Source organism: Akebia trifoliata, unplaced genomic scaffold (genome assembly GCF_017979445.1).
Source record: "Akebia trifoliata isolate Shusen 1 unplaced genomic scaffold, ASM1797944v1 Contig00226, whole genome shotgun sequence".
Classification (NCBI taxonomy): Eukaryota; Viridiplantae; Streptophyta; class Magnoliopsida; order Ranunculales; family Lardizabalaceae; genus Akebia; species Akebia trifoliata.
Genome location: NW_028236878.1, coordinates 65,779 through 84,448, shown reverse-complemented (window position 1 = coordinate 84,448; position 18,670 = coordinate 65,779). Strand labels below are relative to the sequence as shown.

Genomic DNA, 18,670 nt, shown 5'->3' with positions numbered 1-18,670 from the left:
ATGGGAGAGGTTGAGTGTTTGACTTGAGAGGATGGTTTAGGTTTAGGTTGTAGATGTAGGTTTTGTAGGGAATGATGAGGGTAGATTAGGGGAGGTATAGGTTAGGGGTGTGGGTAGATGTGTTTGATTTGAGAGAAAAGGTGATGGGTTGATGTGTGGGTAGATGGGATTTAAGCAAATTAATGGGGTAGGTAGTTGGGTGAGGGAGGTGAGATGGGGTGATGACATGTGTCATCTTTTGATGATAAAAGAGTGATTGGTTGATGTGGGTTGTGGTTTATGGGTTAGGGTTGTGGGTTGGATAATGAATTGGATATGGTTAATGATTTGTGGGCTTTAGTGTTGGGCTTGGGTTTTAGAAATGATTTTTACGAATACGGAGGCGGAGCGGTGATAGTAGAGGAGGGGTAGGCATCTCAAGTCTCACCTTTTTAATTTTTAATTTTTTAGATTTTTGCAATCATTAATTTGATCAAAAATGCCACGTGTTGGCGAATCGGGCTTTTTAGGCCCGTTAGTGAAATTTATCGAAAATTTGACGTTTTTTATTTTGGAAGCGGAGCGGTGAATGTTGGGAAGTCGTAAGGTAGGCCGAGTCCTTTTGGTGGCCTCCTAAACCATTGAGAGGTCTTAGGGGCCTCGGTTTGGTAAAAATGTCCATTTTCAATAGTTGGGCCCTTAAGGCCCGTTGGCCCATTTATTTGGAAAATTGATATTTTTGGGCCCTTTCGAGAAGTGGCCCGTTCAAATTGAGGTGTCTACACCTGAAATACCCTTTTAACAACTTTACAAGTGTTTTAATAAAAAAAAATATATACCCAGTCAAATTTATTTGGATTTTTGTGAAAATAAAAAAAATAAATATTTTTTATTTATTAAATTTTATTTATAAATTCAATATAATTTTATTTGACTCATTTAAGTGGACTTGCTAATTTTTTAGTTGAATCAATTCGATGAACATTCAACTCGAGTTTTAAAATAATGTTTTAACTATTTAAAATTACTTAAGTTTTTAATAAGTCTAATATAAATAGATCAAAGTAGTCTGATGAATATAATAACCATACTCGTCTCCATCATCATCTTCATCTCATTATCTATGTGAGTTAAAAATCACTAGTTTAGAGAGAAAACAAGGATTTTTATTTTACTTTTCATTTAGATCCTTTTTTTTCATTGTTATATAAGAGATGACTATAGCTCATTAACTTAAAAACATAGGATTATTTCAAAAATTCTCAAATAAACATATTTCTTTAAATCTCAAAATTTATTGAAAGGGTAATTACAGTATTTCTGCTTAAAAAATTATTTTTAGACTAATATTTGATAAAATGAATACAAAAAGAGCTGATAAAATGAGTACTAAAGAGCCAAGGGCCTTTTTTATACATATTTTCAAAAAATTCAAAAACAGGTCTTTGAGGTCATTTTCCCAAAAAAGAAAAAAGACTTCACTGTCCTTGTCTTCAATTTGTAACCTAAAGACCTTTGATTTTTCGCAACAATCGTTAGTTAAGTATGATGGTATACACCCTTATATATTCAAGTAAATCATTCAAAACTAAGTATAATTACGGTATCCAGTAACCAACAAAAAACTAATTGAAATGAGTATATTTGAGAAATCTCCAACTTTCACTTATGAATCAAAACTGATTTACTATAGACATTGTGGTTGCACTTGTAGACCCAAGTGGTAATAATCTATAACTAGAAAGTATAAAATGTTTTAAAAAATGAAGAAATAAAATCTGCTCATTAAGTTTAAAATGAAGAAATAAAATCTGTTCATTAAGGTTGTTGACGCCCTTCCTCTTCAGATGATCTGTTGACACCCGTCCTCTTCATATGATCTAAGAAAAGAATTTGTAAGTCCTGGCTTCAAGTATTAGCTGCCTTAGCCCACCAATTGGTGATAGAATCATCAATAAAACACCCAAAATAATGCAAATCTGAAAAATTCATGAACCACATAGATAATAAAACAAGAGATATAAGATATATGAAAATGAGATTAATTTCAAGTTAATTAACTTACCCAATTACTAAACCAAGATAAACTATATCATTTTGGCTTTTTGATTGCGAGCCACATGATGCAAGGGAGCTGCAAAAATTAAAGTGAGGAAATAACACTGAAAATTCTTTGATATAGAAGGCTATATGTATGTAAACTATATCTTTTTGGCTTTTTGATTGCCAGCCACATGGATGCAAGTGCGCTGTAAAAACCAAAAGTAGAGAGATAAGACTGAATTTTTTTTTATATAGAAGGCTATATGATTATGATCTTGTGGATAATGCTTGATTGTGCCTACAAAATGTCAAAAAGAGAGTTGGTTTTAAGTTTTGAGGGTGGGGGTAATCGTGAGAGGAAAATATTAGGATTTTTCTGATCAAAACAATAAAATAATTTTCCCGTGACACTAATCAATCATACACCAACAAATCTCATTTTCTCAAGAAAATTATTCTTCCATGAAATCATACCGAATCTTTAGTGAGTTAGAACTAGAAAATTAATATTAGGTTGTTTCAGTAAGAGAAATGTGGAGGTTAGAGCTTACATAGTATGATGTTGGAGCAAGAGTGAATCCCCCAAAGAATACAAGAAGTCCGCCAAAGAAGGGGAACATTATGGCAGTAAACATTATCAATGCTATACTCAAAGACAACAAAAAGATTTGAATTTTCATACGTCCTATTGATAAGAAAACTTTCTGATTATTAAACACTTGATGAAGAGGAAATACTTACCGACACATAAAGAGCGTGCAATCAATCGAACAGGGAGGCCAGGAGTCAAACGCATTTTCTTCACCAACATAGATTCCATCATGTTAAACACAGGCATAGCAAATATCTACATCCAAACCAAGTAAATAAAAAGTTAATAGGTGTGTCAAGTGAAGGCAATCCCAATAGAAATCCGTCGTAGTATCATTCAATATTAGAAAAATGGAACTATATTTATTCTAGATGAAATTACAAGAGCACTAATAAGGTATAATTATACTAGTTTTAGAACTAGGCGTGGCAAGTGAAGGCAATCACAATATTCATGGGAACATGAACAAATAAGTTGAACAATAAATTAGAGAGAGCGTAAAAATATGAACCTGATAGCCTCCGATTACATGGATGAAGACAAATATGTTAGCGATGGCGATCAACAAGTTAGGTTTTTGGAGTGAGATGAGGATGTTATCGTTGACATTGTTTCCAAATGTCCAATAACCGATGAAAGCTACGGGAAAGTAACAAATAGCGACAATGAAATAGGCAGTGATCACCCTTCCAGGTGGGTTTCTTGGAGGGTTTATCAGGCGTAGAAGGGATAATGGCTTGGATCTCCAAGACTGGGCTGCGAAAGAAAAGTCAACATCACCCCCCAAACAGAAAATTAAATATATTTCCTGATGTTGTCGAAGCTCTGTAACTGTATTGAACATCTGGTTGAACACATTTATGAATTGAAGCTGACCAAGCAATGGTAGTGTAACCGTAGATAACATGATTTTGTTAGAAAAATAAATTAAAATATAAAATTGATCAATAAAGGTCACATAAATAAGGTCTATAAATGGCATGTTGGATCACTTGATATCTCCTTTGGTAGGGAAAGATAGTGTCTGACGAACAATGACATAGTGACATGTGGGAAGAGAAATGCAGATTATTTAGGAAGGATCAAACATTTCCATGGTTAGGAAAATTCCCTTACGAATGATCCAAGAAGGTACATTGTCCTGTTGGATCATCGATATGCCCTGTTGAGTAGTTAGTAATAGTGGGTATATCTTACTAATATATTTGGGATAGTCGAACTCTTTAGGAATCAGTTTTATGTGGGATTGATTTCTCAAGTTTTAAAGAAACAAGTGTTATTACTAAGCCAAGTCAATATTCATTAATGAAGTCAAGTTGATTAGGCTGGGTTTCACATAAATTTGGCTCTAACTCAACTGACATCCAAGTCTATTCAAATCGAGTTTTTGAGTTTCAAAACTATGGTTCAAGCAAGTTTTAATGCTAAATCAACTCAAAATTCATTCGTGTCGAATTGACTAGGCCAAGTTTTGATTAAAGAACCAATTATTAGGTTAAGTAAAAGAAAGATAAGAGAGAATAGTAATACCTCAAGGTCATAACAGCTGCAGCTAGAGAAATACCAGAGATAGAATTGAAGTTACAGAGCTGAGAAAGAACAAAATGAGGAGCAGCAAAAATCATGATCCAATAGGTGAGCTTTTTATCTTTGCATTGCCCAGGAGTGCACAATGAGTCAAGCTTTTTTCAGCGATCTTCCTCCCGTTACCATGTACACAATATCAGTTCCGACTTCCACGATAAGTACTTGAGGCACAACGATCCATAGACCGAGTTTTTCGTCGAAAGCATGTTGACCAAACTCATGGTACCTGTTGTATCGCTTCCCTGGTACCATCTCATGCATCTCCACCATTCGCCATAATGTGTATAACGTGATGATCCATGATAAAACAAGCATTACCACTCTTGGTCCCCTGTAAATACAAAAAAAAAACCAATTTATGACAATGTGATACATCTATTATTATGGTTTTAAAAATTGATTTTCTCTTTCGTTTCTTTTTTTATTTTTATTTTTATTTTTCTTTCTGTGAGAATCATGATTTTCAATTTCAGTTTTTGCCCTTGTCTAACTCATGAACAAGATGATTTGAACGTGCCATTATCTTGGTAAACTAGACTAGATTTAAGAAGGGTATTTGAGCATTGATTTCTTGTCTCGTTCCCAAACAATATTAAGATGGTTTGGGTCATTCCTCAACATTTCAAAACCGCGGATTGGATTGATACACAAAAGTATTGTTGACCCAATAGATCTAACCCATGATAATAATAATAAGCCATTGGGATTCAATGGCTTGGATCTCTTAGGATTTCATATCTATGATCGGTTCCTCTAGGATTTCAGTTTTGAGATGCCAAAACGTATTCCCAAAGAAAATAGAAATCCCTAGGTTTGTAATCATCTCTAGGATAAGTTGACATGACAGTGTGCACTTAATCGTAAGAATAATGCTGACGTTACCTTAAGATTGTATCTCATATCTCACATCTTGCCGTGTAAGTGTGTAGGAACCATAAATATTTCATCAAGATACGAGTAAAAAACATGTATATTTCCTACACACTTTCACGTCTGGATGTGCAATATTAGGTACAATCTTGAGGTCAGTCAAGCACGACTCTAACCATAAGTATGTTTCCTCAAGAGAGTTCAAGTCCTAATTGAGTTTTTTCGGATGTTAAAGAGTATTTTAGAAAAAAATGGTGATATTAAGTTTACTCCCTTACAAAATGCATTTCTCAAAGTCTCTTGTATTTTCTTGATGATTTACTGGTAAAATTTTGTTTTTTGTTTTTTTTCTCAAAATGCTCCTCAAATACATATATAACTAAATTAAAATTGCAGTGTTAAATCGTGAAGAAAAAATAATGATTACTTCCAACAGTAAGGGTGTAAAACTCATCTTAGATTTTGCAAGGGGTTAAACATAATATCATCAATTTTACAAGAGTTATTTCTAAATACCCGATTTTAAAGCATTTGCCAAATCACTTATTGGGTCAAATGGTTTTAAATCTTGATTTTCCAAATCATCTCCATTCACGAATGGAGAGGGTGTGTCTTAACCGGACCGGACCACCAACAAGGTCCTACTGGATCTTTTTTAAATATCGGTTCGGTTCATTAAGAACCGTTCCTTAACCAAGAACCACCATATTTTTAAAACCGATTCTAAAACCGGTTAACTATCTGTTTCAAAGAACAAATTCTGGCAAAAATAAAATAAAAAATTGGGTGAATCTTTGTTTCAAAATTACAAAAACATGGAAAAGTAATCACTCAATCCGATATTTACTTCTTTTAGACTTTTAATATCATCAAAATCAAGGAACCTCTAACAACTATGAACAACTTAAACCACTGAATCTACAAAATTTTATAGTAAAACTATTAAATTGATTAGTTTTTTTTTTTTTTGGTCTTCTTATTTTATATAAAGTGAAAATTGAATATTTAAAACAGATACCAAAATATAAAAACTTGGAAAAAAGAAAACAGAAAAAAAAAAAAGGTGTGCACATAATCATAGAAGAGTAATGATGAAGTGACATTAGGATTTACTGTGATTCTCACATTTCTAACATGGAGGTTTGCACATAATCATAGATGCTTTTTACTTGTATCTCAAGAAAATACATCTATGACTATCACATCAAGACAGTGAGAATCACAGTGAAAAACAAAGTCCCCCAGGATTTTCCTAGATAGAAATCGATGCATAAACCAATTGAGCAAAATTTCCATTTTATAGAAATCGGTTTTCCATTTTCTTAACAGCCGTAACTTGTTTGAAACCAAACCAAACCACCCCAAAGCTATCTGTTTGGTTTGGTTCATAGTTTCAATCTGACCAAGTTGCACCCTAAAGTTATTTAACTTACCCAATTAGTAAACCAAGATAAACTATATCTTTTCGAGTTTTTGATTGCTTCAAAAATAAAAGTATGGATATAAGAATGAAAATTCTTTGGTATATTAGTAAGATATTCTGGTGAATATATATATATTTTTTAATTCTCTCTAAATACTTATATGACTAAATCAAAATTTCACAAGAAAAAACACCTCACACATAAGAAAATGGGAATAATAAGCTTTGATTTCATGCATATCAAAGAATAAAAAGATTACCTGAATATGTCTCATTTCATTGATTTTCAATTTACTCCAATATCTCAACTTGTAATTGTAAATTAAAGAAATATTTAATATAAAAAGTATGAATTATTTTGAGACTATCCTAATTAACAGCCAAAAGGAAGATTAGACAATTTTTCTCTTTCCAATTCTTTATAGTTATTTCATTTGCCCTGTTTTTGCACATTTACATTTATAAGAAAAAAACATAAAAATTGTGAGTATGATCCTCACATGAAATGGAGAATTTGCTCATATAATTATCATTTATCACGTACAAAAATTGTGATTTTCCCGGAAAAGCAATAGGAGATTTATTTTTATTTTTTATTTTTTTTATGTGTGATTGGTAAAAAATGACTTCACTGCCTTGTCTTCAATTTGTAACCTAGAGATCAGAACACCATGTAAGTACCCATTCCTATAGACGTTGCATATTTGAAGGCAAAGTTTATAGAAAAATCATTCTCTTTGGAGTTTACCATTAGTAAGAAAAAGATACACAGTGATTTTCCTACCAAGACAAGAAAATTCATTTCTCACATTCTCCTTCCAATAAAACAAATTGAAATGAATATCCTTCATATAGAGAAAATTCATTTCTCTATGATATAGAGATCATCCTCACAAAAAAAAACAGCCCAATCTGAAACTTTTAATCCCATCAAAAGTGGTTTACAAAAATCGGACAGTCCACGATTCTTCAACTTGTAAACTAGGGTTAGAAGTTTTGGAATGAGCTGATTTTTGGTGAGGATGATCTCCTCACCATAGAGATCATCCTCACAAAAAATCCATAGAGATCATACTCACAAAAAATCAACTCATTCCGAAACCTATTTTAACAAAATGGTTGGCACAATGTTTGACTGTCTTTAAGGCCTCCAAACGTTTCCCTTAAGTAAATCATTCAATAAACAACAACCACATAATTGAGAAACCTCCATGTCCAATCTTCGCTAAACATAGCCAACACTATGTGAAAAAAGCCCATATTTGACGGTCTTAGCCTGTCAAATTTTGAGAAATTTGACGGACCCTCCCGTCAAATATTTTCTTGTAGAATTTTTTTTTTGACGGCCTTGAACTATCAAATTATTGGAGAATGAGCTTAAAAAAAATAAAAAAATTTCATAGAGTATGATCGTCAAATTTAGAAGTTTAACAAACAATAGCACGGTCCTCTAATTCACTAATCACAATAAACAAAATAATAAAAAAAAAATAGAAAAATAAAAAAACAAAAGAAAAATGATAAAACAAGTTCCAAATTAAGCTAAACAACTCAAAATTCATATTATATATTGAAATTATATTATTAAACAAGTTCTAATAGAAGCAATTAGATACTAACAAATGAATTTGAGTTACATAATTACTTAAAAATAAAACACAATCAAAAGCAAATGGTCATGATGCCTTTCATCTCTTTTGACTCTCTCCACTCCATCGTGTCCTCTTATTTTCCTCAAGGTTTGGATTTCCCCTACATTGCCATTGTTTCTTAGATCAGATACTCCTTATTGGTTCAATTTTGAGATTGTTGAAAACTTCACCGTCATGTCAAAAGTTTCTTATGTGATGTATGCTCAAAATTTCAAGTTTAAAGATCCTGCCACGTGGAATCAATCACTATATATAAACCACTAATACCATCAAACAGTCAAATAGAGTTCCACATTCTCCCATGCCTCATGAACATAAAACATGATTACCAAGATATCACTCTGTTGGGTTATGTCTTCTATTCTTGTATATGGAGAGTTGTCATGAATTCAATCCGGATCTTTTGATGATCCATTAACGACCCGCTTGACTCGTTTAATTGGTAATGTGTGGGGTTTCCCCATTTGGTTTTGGATCCGACCCGTTTAACTTCTCTGTAACCCTAAGTATATAAAGGGTAAGAAATAAAACCCGAAAGGGGTGTGAGAGATATATGCGAGATAGAGAGAAATTGTAACCTAGTTCTTCTTTGCTTAATATAGTGAAATCACCGTTTTTCACCCGCGGACGTAGGTCAATGCTTTGACCGAACCACGTATATCTTGTGTCGTGTGAGATTCTTGTGTTCTTGTTTGATTTATACTTCAGATCATAGGGTTTAGTCTAACACACTCCATACCATCAATATCAAAATTTCATCAACAGAAGTGTGACGTTTTTCTGATTTGAATGCCAGAGCTGCAAAATAATAAGTAGAAGAAGAAATCAATGATCACACAGAAGATGGAATATAGACAAAGCATATTGTGTAGTTGATTAAAAAGAATAATACTAAACTCAAACATACTCAGCTGACGTGGAATGTTCACAGAACCATAGTGCTTGAGTCACGTATTATGCCTATCATGTAGTACTTGAGTCACCTAGGGATAGATGGGGCTTGAACTTAAGTTGTGCTTTTGTTTTTTTTTTTTTTTTCACTTATTTATCTTCCTATCTAGGTTTTGTGACTAATGGAGAAGGTTTTTTACTGTATAGCAGTTACGAAAATGAATATAAATAGATTAAAGTGCATCAAGACAAATACCTCAGGAGTGAATGTGAGGCCAACTCTAATCTCTCCACAATACTTTGGTCCTTGACCACATTATAAGGAGTTGGTGACAAATTTCCCTCCCTAAACAGTGGATCAAGAGGAATGCTACAAGAATCATAAAATAAAAATTTGAATAACTTCACTTCAAGTATGATGATGATACATAAAAATTAGTAGAGCTAAACAGAGTAATGTCAGCCTTGTATATTTTGTGACAGCCACTGACCCATGAGCACTTTTCAAGCTACAATTTAATGAGATTTTAATAATGTGAAAAATAAGAGTTGAAAGATGTTCCTTTATAAATTAAGAGAGATTGTTATTGCAAACAAAGGAACTGAAGGAGGGGGGGAGGCTATGTCTAGGAGTCAAATCAAGGGCAATAAATAGTAGCAGATAGAAAACTCATTACTATACCGAACCCCTCTTACAAATGACTCAGCATCTATTCAGCAAACTCATTACAATACCAATATGATACCAATTTTTCAGTGGTAGCAAATAATAACTTGAAGCACTAAAAAATTTATTTTAATGTTAGGTGTAAATGAAAAGAAAATGTTAATTGGGTTTTGCATAGAGGTCTATGCTACTTATTTGCAATTGCGACATTGCTTGAACATCTCGAGCAGACAGAAACTTGAACCTGTCAATTGTTTACAGTTCAATCATGGATAGGAGTAAGAATATGAAAGACCATATGGTTTGGTTTGAGTAGATCTGTAGCTATTACCTGAATGCGTTTGATGGGTGACCCATCGATCCAATCTTAAATGTTTTACGCTGGAAAAGTTTTTCAAAAATCTGGGAAGTTTGTTGATCCAAAATGTACCAACTGGAGCCCCCATCATTGCTTCCCTCAACAACTCTGAAATACATAAATTTGATTGTCCAAAAATCTAGGTATTATAGCATTGATTTTACGGAGTGAAATAATCAAAGAAAATAACCTTATCATTCTTGGTTTCATTTACCTCAATAAAAACAGATAGCCTTTCAGAGGGATGGGAAAAACTCATTTGAAAACAGAGCTCAAACGGAAATCCAGGACCACTATCTGCAGGAGGATTCCAAGAAAATAACGACTGCAATTTCTAACTCTTGCAGAATTGGAGATGCTACCATCACGCTCACAGAGTTTTGGGGTCTCACCATAGGGACTCAAATTAGTATGGGATATGGGTATTCAGTCTCTGATTATGGAGTATGATCCTACTCAAAACATTCAACTCATCCTGAAGAAACGTCGAAACCAAGGCAACAAGGAATATTCTCCAAGAATGCAAGTCTTTGCCTAGTAAAAAAAATCGGAGTTGTCCTTAGACACGTAGATAAGAACATTATTGTGTCCAAATTATTTAGTGAAATAAAGCTATGTCTAGGACCATGGTTGATGAGTAGGTTTTATACCTACGAATTAACCACTTTTAAATATAATATTTTGTTAATTTTAGAGTCTTTTAGTTGTTTTTAGTTAAGTTTAGTTTATTTTATACTTTTTATGTGATTCTATGTTTTTATTTGATTTTTATGCTTATTTTGCAGTTTAGTAACAATATGAAACATTAGGATATTTTGCAACTTTTAGGAGAAATTCTGACTCCAAATTGGTTCACTCTCGGAAGAAGGAAGCTAAGCATACAAGCTAAAAAGTCTTCAAGCCGCAGCTTGATAGAAAACGAAGTCGCGACGGAAATTCAAGAATTGTACAACAGAAATATGAAAATACAAACCGCGGCATGACATGTTTTGAGGCCATGGCTTATTTACGTTTCCAGCTTTACACGTTAATTTTTGAGGACCGAATTAGAGACGGATTTTGGGACTCTTAAACCCTAATGACTCCATACCTATAAATAGGAACGATTAAGCCTTATTCCATACAGAAGTTCGAGATTTTTCTTGGAGGCACAAGATCGAGAAGGAGGACGAGAACTGGAGATTCGACTTTTGAATTTTATCTTTCTGAACTTTATCTCTTCTCTTGATATTTGGAATCTCTAAGAATGGTTGAATACTTTTGTGATTTTGTTTTCTTTTCAATGATGAACTAATTTATATTCTAGGGTTATAATGGAACCCATTCATGATATTTGATTAGTTTTATTTATTTCTTCTATGATTCTACATGTGATTGTTTATTATATCCTATGTTTAATGCGATTTAATTAACTGACCATTGATTAAATTGAATCGGTGAACCTTAATAATATTAACAGAGTTGTTTTGTGTTCATGACCTAGATAGAATAACATACGCTAATTTGAGATAGACATATACTCACGTTGCGTGTGCATCCCTTATGAGAGCTTATTCTTAATGAATTCTTCTTGGTTTAATTCTCATAGACATATAGGGAGTTAGTTTAGAAGGGTATTTTTACATGACCATCGACAGAGGCTTGTAGAGAATTTAGTGCTCTTGGGTGACAATTATAATGGATTAATTTATCATAGAAGGAAAGATAATTTAATCAAGTGGATTGTTTGGGGGATATTATAAACCTAGATTTTATCACTCATTGATTTTAAATCTGCAAATTTATTCTCTCCATTAGATTTCTTGTTTATTTTTAAATCCTATTTTTACTTTTATTTAGATAAAATTAGAGTGAGATAAATTGGTAATTAGCAATAGATTGGTATTTAGTCTCTGTGGGAACGATACTTTCTTATCACTTTATTACTTGTTTCGATACGTATACTTGAGTGCGTAAATTAGACAACAATGGTACTCATCCCCGTTTGACCTCTTTAAACTGCAGCAGCATCAACTTATTTTGGATGATGTAATGGACAAATCAACCGCTACACTTATTCTCTCAAAGGGCCTGGAGCTTTCTAATAATATCTACTATCAAAAAGAAAATATCAGAAATACATTCAACAGATATGGTGCCAGAAGATGAAGTTGCTTTATGGGAAATGAGAAACAATTTAATAGTGCCAAATTTAGACCTAGAAAATTGTCTTAATCACGTTAACCAAAAAGGCTTTTTTTATGGGGTTTTGAGGATATGCGAAGTTACAAACCAAAGCTTCTGAAGAAATCTTCATTTTGTCATCAGCCAGTGCACTTACTAGAGGGGAAATTTTGGATCGGGTTTTCTAAACTAGGACATGTTTGTGCTTGTCAAAAAATTTGGTGCTAGGATGCAAGTTCTCTCACTGTAATTCTATAGGCCTTGATAACAGTTCCTTTGTTACTATTCTATTACCATGCTGATGAAATGCGTAAGCCAGCAGCATGTATAGTTTTCTACAAAAAAAATTGGTGTCACAAACCAAAAGTAGTTTCACCATCTCATTTGATGGTCAAATTAGAATAAGCTCCTTTCCCAATAAAATTAATAGAAGGATATACCTCTATACTACATTAATTTAACTTCGTCGATTAAAATGACAGGAAAATCCGTAAGAAAGATGTTCATGAAATAGGATTTGAGAAGTGCTTTTCTAAAGTTATTTTCTAAGTTATCCACACACGAGTAGGATAATTTTAATCATTTGATAGATCCCAACAACATTATTAACTTTCAATCAATTAGTGATACACTATACCAACTACTTGGGTTTAGCTACATGAATACTGGTCTATAGTCCATTATATCTAAGGTGATATCTTTTTTCAGACATGTTCAGATCTTGGCTTACTATCACCATTCACTCACATCCTTTTTCACTATTTTCCTCATCTTTTTAAGGCATATTCAGTAGTATAAAGATATTTCAGATGAAAAGAGAGAGAGAGTAAATGGAAAACCTATGCTGCACTGTGTGCCATGGGATATATTACTGACTGAGCATAGACAAGAGAAAACCAAGACCTGGGTCTAGATTGGCAAACGAAATATGTCAAATAAAAAACTATAAATCAGCCAAACACTCTCAAACACTACATGAAGATGGAATAAAATTAATGAGGAAGAGAAAAGAGTTTGTATCCTTTTTAGAAAGAGTACAGATCATCATTGCTACCTAACATGTCACCAACCATAAGGACACATGTGCCCACTAATTTAAAACAATTTGATGACCAACTCATGGCCCAAAACTGCCTCCCATCAAATGATGCTAAGAGTAACGTAGAGCCTGCACTTTGGGCTAGTAAAAGTAATTGTCCACCATAAATAGAGAAATGATGCACTGTCTGGAAATTAAACATTCTATGCTATGATAATTTCTTGTCTTGATTTCATTCGCTTACAGGTATATTATCTTAAGATTAGGTTTACTGGTAATTGAAATTCATTGATAGAAAATTATAGTCAAATAATATTAGGAAACTCTAGATGGAACCTACCAAGACCACCAGTCCTAGATGCTTCAATGTTGATAAAAGCTCCAATTGTATTATGTCATTTATGTGTCTTCATAAAGCCATGTGCACCCTGTAATATTTTACATAAATTTGCTTAAGTAGCTACATTATTAAATCTGCTTACAAAAAACTATTTAGATAAAAACCAACGAGCCCAATACACACTTCCACAACACAAAATATTCAATATGCTCAAGAATTTTGTATATACATAAAAGATTAATATGGTTGAGATAATTTTGTATATACATAAAAATCTGCATAAGTCTAGTTTTAGTTGTAGGCTGCAATATATTTTAAACCTAGTTTCACGCACTTGGTTTTCAATGGCTGAGATAAATCCTTCCAAATTTGAATTGAAATGATGTAAATACGGAGGCTCAAGACTAAAATTACAATTTAAGTGAAGATATAATCTGGGATATAGCTACTTAGTGTACAAGACAAAGCCATAGATCAACTTGCCCTTCTTGTCAATTCTGAAGACTCCTTCCGATACATATACCTGTGACATACAAAAACATAGAACTCTAAAAAAATTCACAAAATAAATCCTTAACAAGAAACAGCAAAGGAAACAAGATATAAAACAGGACACCCAATTCAAGTTTTCATTGAATTGTAATGAAAGGCAATTACAAAATCCAAATATTTCCCATAGAACAAGCAAACACTAGTTGTTTATCCCTTTTAGATGGCATAACTCTGCACAAAATCAGTAAATGTGACAAGTAAAAGGTTTCCCTTCTAGGCTTTAATGATTGCCTGATAACATTCCTATAAAAGAATAGAGAATGGAAGTTTAATTTTATGGAGATGAATCGGTAGCAAGTAAAAATTTACCTGGTCTCATGATGCACCTCACAATTGCCCCATAATGAAAGCCTAGAGAAGATAATGAAGCTTAAAAATGAACATGATTTAGTCAATAACAGGTCTGAAAAGCCCTTCTGGTTCATCATAAAACCATCTGCAAAACAATGTTTTGGTCTCAGAAAGAATGATTGTGAATGAGAAGCATATACACAATACAAATATGTAAAGGACAATCTTGGACAACAAATGATTGTGAACTCCATTTAGTGTATTTGAACCGATTAAGTCATGGATCAGACATACATTTGTTTTAGTAACTTATGACCTAATTATGTGATGTTTTGTTTGCTGTCTTCATGGTTTACCCCATATCCGTTGTTTTTTGTCATGACACAAGGTTCCTCTGTCACTTTTAGAGGAGTTTGTGGAAACTTGCTATCGTTAGAATTTTCTGAATTGTAGTTGTTTGAGAAAACATGCTCCTGAGTTTCATAATCAATCACTAGACACTCACCGTGTCATATCATGTGTCATACAAATGCCAACAATTTTTTGAGCATATTTCAATTTCTTTTAGTTATTTTGTTTTCACTTATTATTTATATCGTGATTATAGATTACTTTTTTTTTTAAATGTGTATCAGCTAATTCAATTGCATTCTTCTTGTATATACGTGTGTAATATATATCACGATATACCTGCATTTGTGAAATTTTAAATCTGTTTCTGAATTACTGTCAACTATAACCTCATGTGTTGTGGTGTCCAATGATAGTATGAAGTGTCGAAACATCATACAGTAAGAAATGCTCAAATTAAAATACTTCAATTTGTATAAACACATTTATCATATAAATTTGCCCCCCCCCCTCCCTCCTCCTGACATGTAAGAAATGCTCAATGTGGTGTGTGGTCGGTATTTTATCCTACTTACAACTATAATTTCGAGATGTGATAAGTTGTAGAATCAACTAATTTGACATTATAATATATATGTTGACGAGTTAAAATTCGAATTTTCTGGGGACCTTTAGAGTTGACCAAGACTAGTACAATGCTCTATACTGTTCCAAAGAGACTATATACAATGCTCCCTCTTAGGATTCTATATCTTTTATTAGATCTTGGATTTTAAGAATCTTCTAAATTGGGATTAGTAAAGAATATATCCTAGGGGGTCTCCTTCATGAAGTAGCATGTTGGTTTTTAGTAACCTTTTGCTTATAAAAAATCTAGACTATTAAAGATTCTTGCATATTCTCTTGTAGGTGGAAAGTTCAAGGTTTTTAGGGGGAGAACTCTAAGCTTTTTGGTAAAGCATTCTTTAATCGAGAAGTTCTTGATTCTTTATCCTCGACATACGCATCAATTTGTTTTAATCTTTTCTTTCTCTTATTTCTATTATTTGCCCCAAACATGTCTTCTCCTAATTCACCTGCTTCTTTGGAGATGATCCACAAGCATTTTTAATTTTCCCTCTGATGTTTACCTTAGAAGGGTGAAAAATATCTATGATCTTTCTATTGGGCCTGAGGAGTATTCCTTCTATTTAGGGAAACTATAGGTTGGACTAAAATTTCCTTTCCCTAAGCTTGCTAGGGAGTCTCTTGTCCTCTTCAACCTTCACCCTTCTAGGTTTAATGGAAATTTCCTAAGGATTGTGTTTAGCATATCTGCTCTCAATGACAAACATAACTTCAACTTGGGGACCGATTAACTTTTGTTCCTCTATCAACTTATGTCTTCTCCTTCGAGGTAACCTAGCTACTACTTGCCTATTAGGATTCCTTAATTACTAATCTTCCTAGCTTTGATAAGCATTGGTTATGTGATCCCTTAATTGTGTCGGGCAACTAAGAATTTGATGGGAAGTCTTTGGGAGTAAATTTTGTGTTGAGGTCTCTTGGCTCCAAAGGTAACTTTTTCTTGTCTCCTTTATGTTATTAGTTTCTTCTTCTACAACTTATGTATTTCTTCTGATTATTTTTCTCTTTGCGAGGAACCTTTTTTTAGGTCCACTTGGAATTAGTCTAGATCGTTGTCTACTAGTTGAGCAGGTTCTCAATCTTTCTTCTTTTCAAAGAAGCTTCCAAACACTCATATCTTTTTTTCCTTATTTGAAGGTTCATCGCTTTGCTCTTCCTGCGTCTCTCACAATTTTCCAATCAGCTAGAGATGCCTTAGTTCATATTCTAAGAAACGATTAAGTTTCTAGTGTAGAGGGCAATATGTCGAGTGGCCTGCTAGCTTTTCCTATCATTGTACTGTCTTCTCGTGCTCTACTTAAGAGGAAAGGCAATTTTTATTGTAGAAAAAGGATAAATGACCTAGGAAAGATCCTAAGATTGCTTCTGACCCTTCAACGGATCCTTCTCATATTGTGTTATTGGATTCTTCACGTTCTTTTTCTAAAAAATCTACTCCCCAACTGGATAAAGTTAGTAACACTTCCTCTAGACCTCATTGTTCATCTTGATCTCGTCCACTTTGGAAACACAACGGTCATTTTGCTGATTGTTTAATCAAAGAAAAACAATCAGCTCTTGAGGACCCTTATGTTGCAAAGTGTATCCTTGAGTCCTTCTACTTGATCAAGGATGAAGAAACGATTAGTCAACTTGACTCGACTTCTCTGATGAATGCTTTTTTTCTCTTATCATATAACGATAAACTCTCCCCCTTATTGTAGACACCACATTTTTGCATCTGCCTAATTCGACAATTCGTCATCTGGTTGTCGTACTATCTTTCATATTTTCATGAGCGCAAATAACTCGAAGATTTTTGAGTACTGTCCTCAATATTTCCATTTCTAGTCCTTCCATCTCCTCACTCAGTACGACTCGACATAGAAATTTATGCACGCTTAGGATCGCTACACCGTATACTCGATTTAGCAAGCACATACGCTTAAGTTCACTATACAGTTCAATTATTTAAAGAACTCGCTACACTAGAAAAATACGACCTTAAAACTTAGAAATAATCATGTTAGGACTGAAAGAAACCTCACACCAAAATTCATAAAAATCAGCAAAAATCAACAAAATGAAGAAATTACCTCTCATAAATTTCGGACCTTCGAAAATTCTTGAGAGTATTTCCTTTGCACTTAGAATATGATTTTGAGTCTAACGGGACCCAAATCGACGAAAACAGAAAAATTTAGGAAAAATCACCAAAATGACTGAAATGCTTCTTAATGTTCAATTTTGACCCAGGGACCTTGATCCTTGGGAAAACATGATAACAAATTACAATCAAGTCAAAATCAAATCAAAATCAAATCGAAATCAAATTAAAAATCAAATCTAATGAAAATAAAATTTAAATTAAAAATCAAATAGTTAAAATTTAATCGAGCAATTGAATTTCATCCAAATCAAATTTAAGTTCAAATTAAAAATTACTCAACCAACTAAAATGCAAAATCAAATTAAAATTTAAAAATCAATCAACCAAGAAATTCAAAATTAAAATCAATCAACTAATCAAAGTGATATTAAAATCCAATCGACCAATCAAATTAAAATAAATTCCAGCCAACCGATCGATTAAAATTCAATCAATTAATCGAATTCAAATCCAAACGATAAAACCAAAAATTGACCTACCAGATAAAAATAAAAATTAAAACTAACCTACCAAATTAAAATAAAAAATCCAATCAATCGTATGAGGACCATCAAGGCGAGTAGCATAGGATCGCTACTCCTATTCTCTTAAAAGTGGAAACAAAAGATAGATAAAAAAAATAGAAATATTTGTTCTATAAGGAGAGACGTCTCTCTTTCTCTCACAAAAGCACTACTATAGCCACCCCTCTATCGGCCTTCATCTCACGTCTTAGCACAATCGTCCCCCTCTTCATTACATCATTGCTACAGCCACTGCGCTGCACCTCATCTCCATTGACCTTACTGCACCCCACTCTATTGCAGTCCACGCTGCACCTCTTCTCCATTAACCCTACTGAACCCCACTCCATTGCAGCCCATGTTGCACTTCTTCTCCATTGACCCTACTGCACCTCTTCAACATTACTGCACGTCATCTTCCTAACTCTCTACCTTCATCTCCCTCTTCACCATTACAGCACCTATAAAAATGTCCCAACTCTTTTCTAAAACGTGTAGCTGATGCACCTCTTTTTCTCCTTAATAGCCCATCTCCAACGCCCCTTCCTCTCTGCTTTCATTTCCCTCGCAACCCATCGCCAACACTCCTCTCT

The 18,670-nt window shown here is 33.4% G+C and overlaps 1 pseudogene; it reads right to left on the bottom strand.

The window, feature by feature from the left end:
• Positions 1–1,530: 1,530 nt before the first annotated feature.
• On the bottom strand, positions 1,531–18,427 carry LOC147381841 (lysine histidine transporter 2-like; annotated as a pseudogene).
• Between the last annotated feature and the right edge of the window lie 243 nt (positions 18,428–18,670).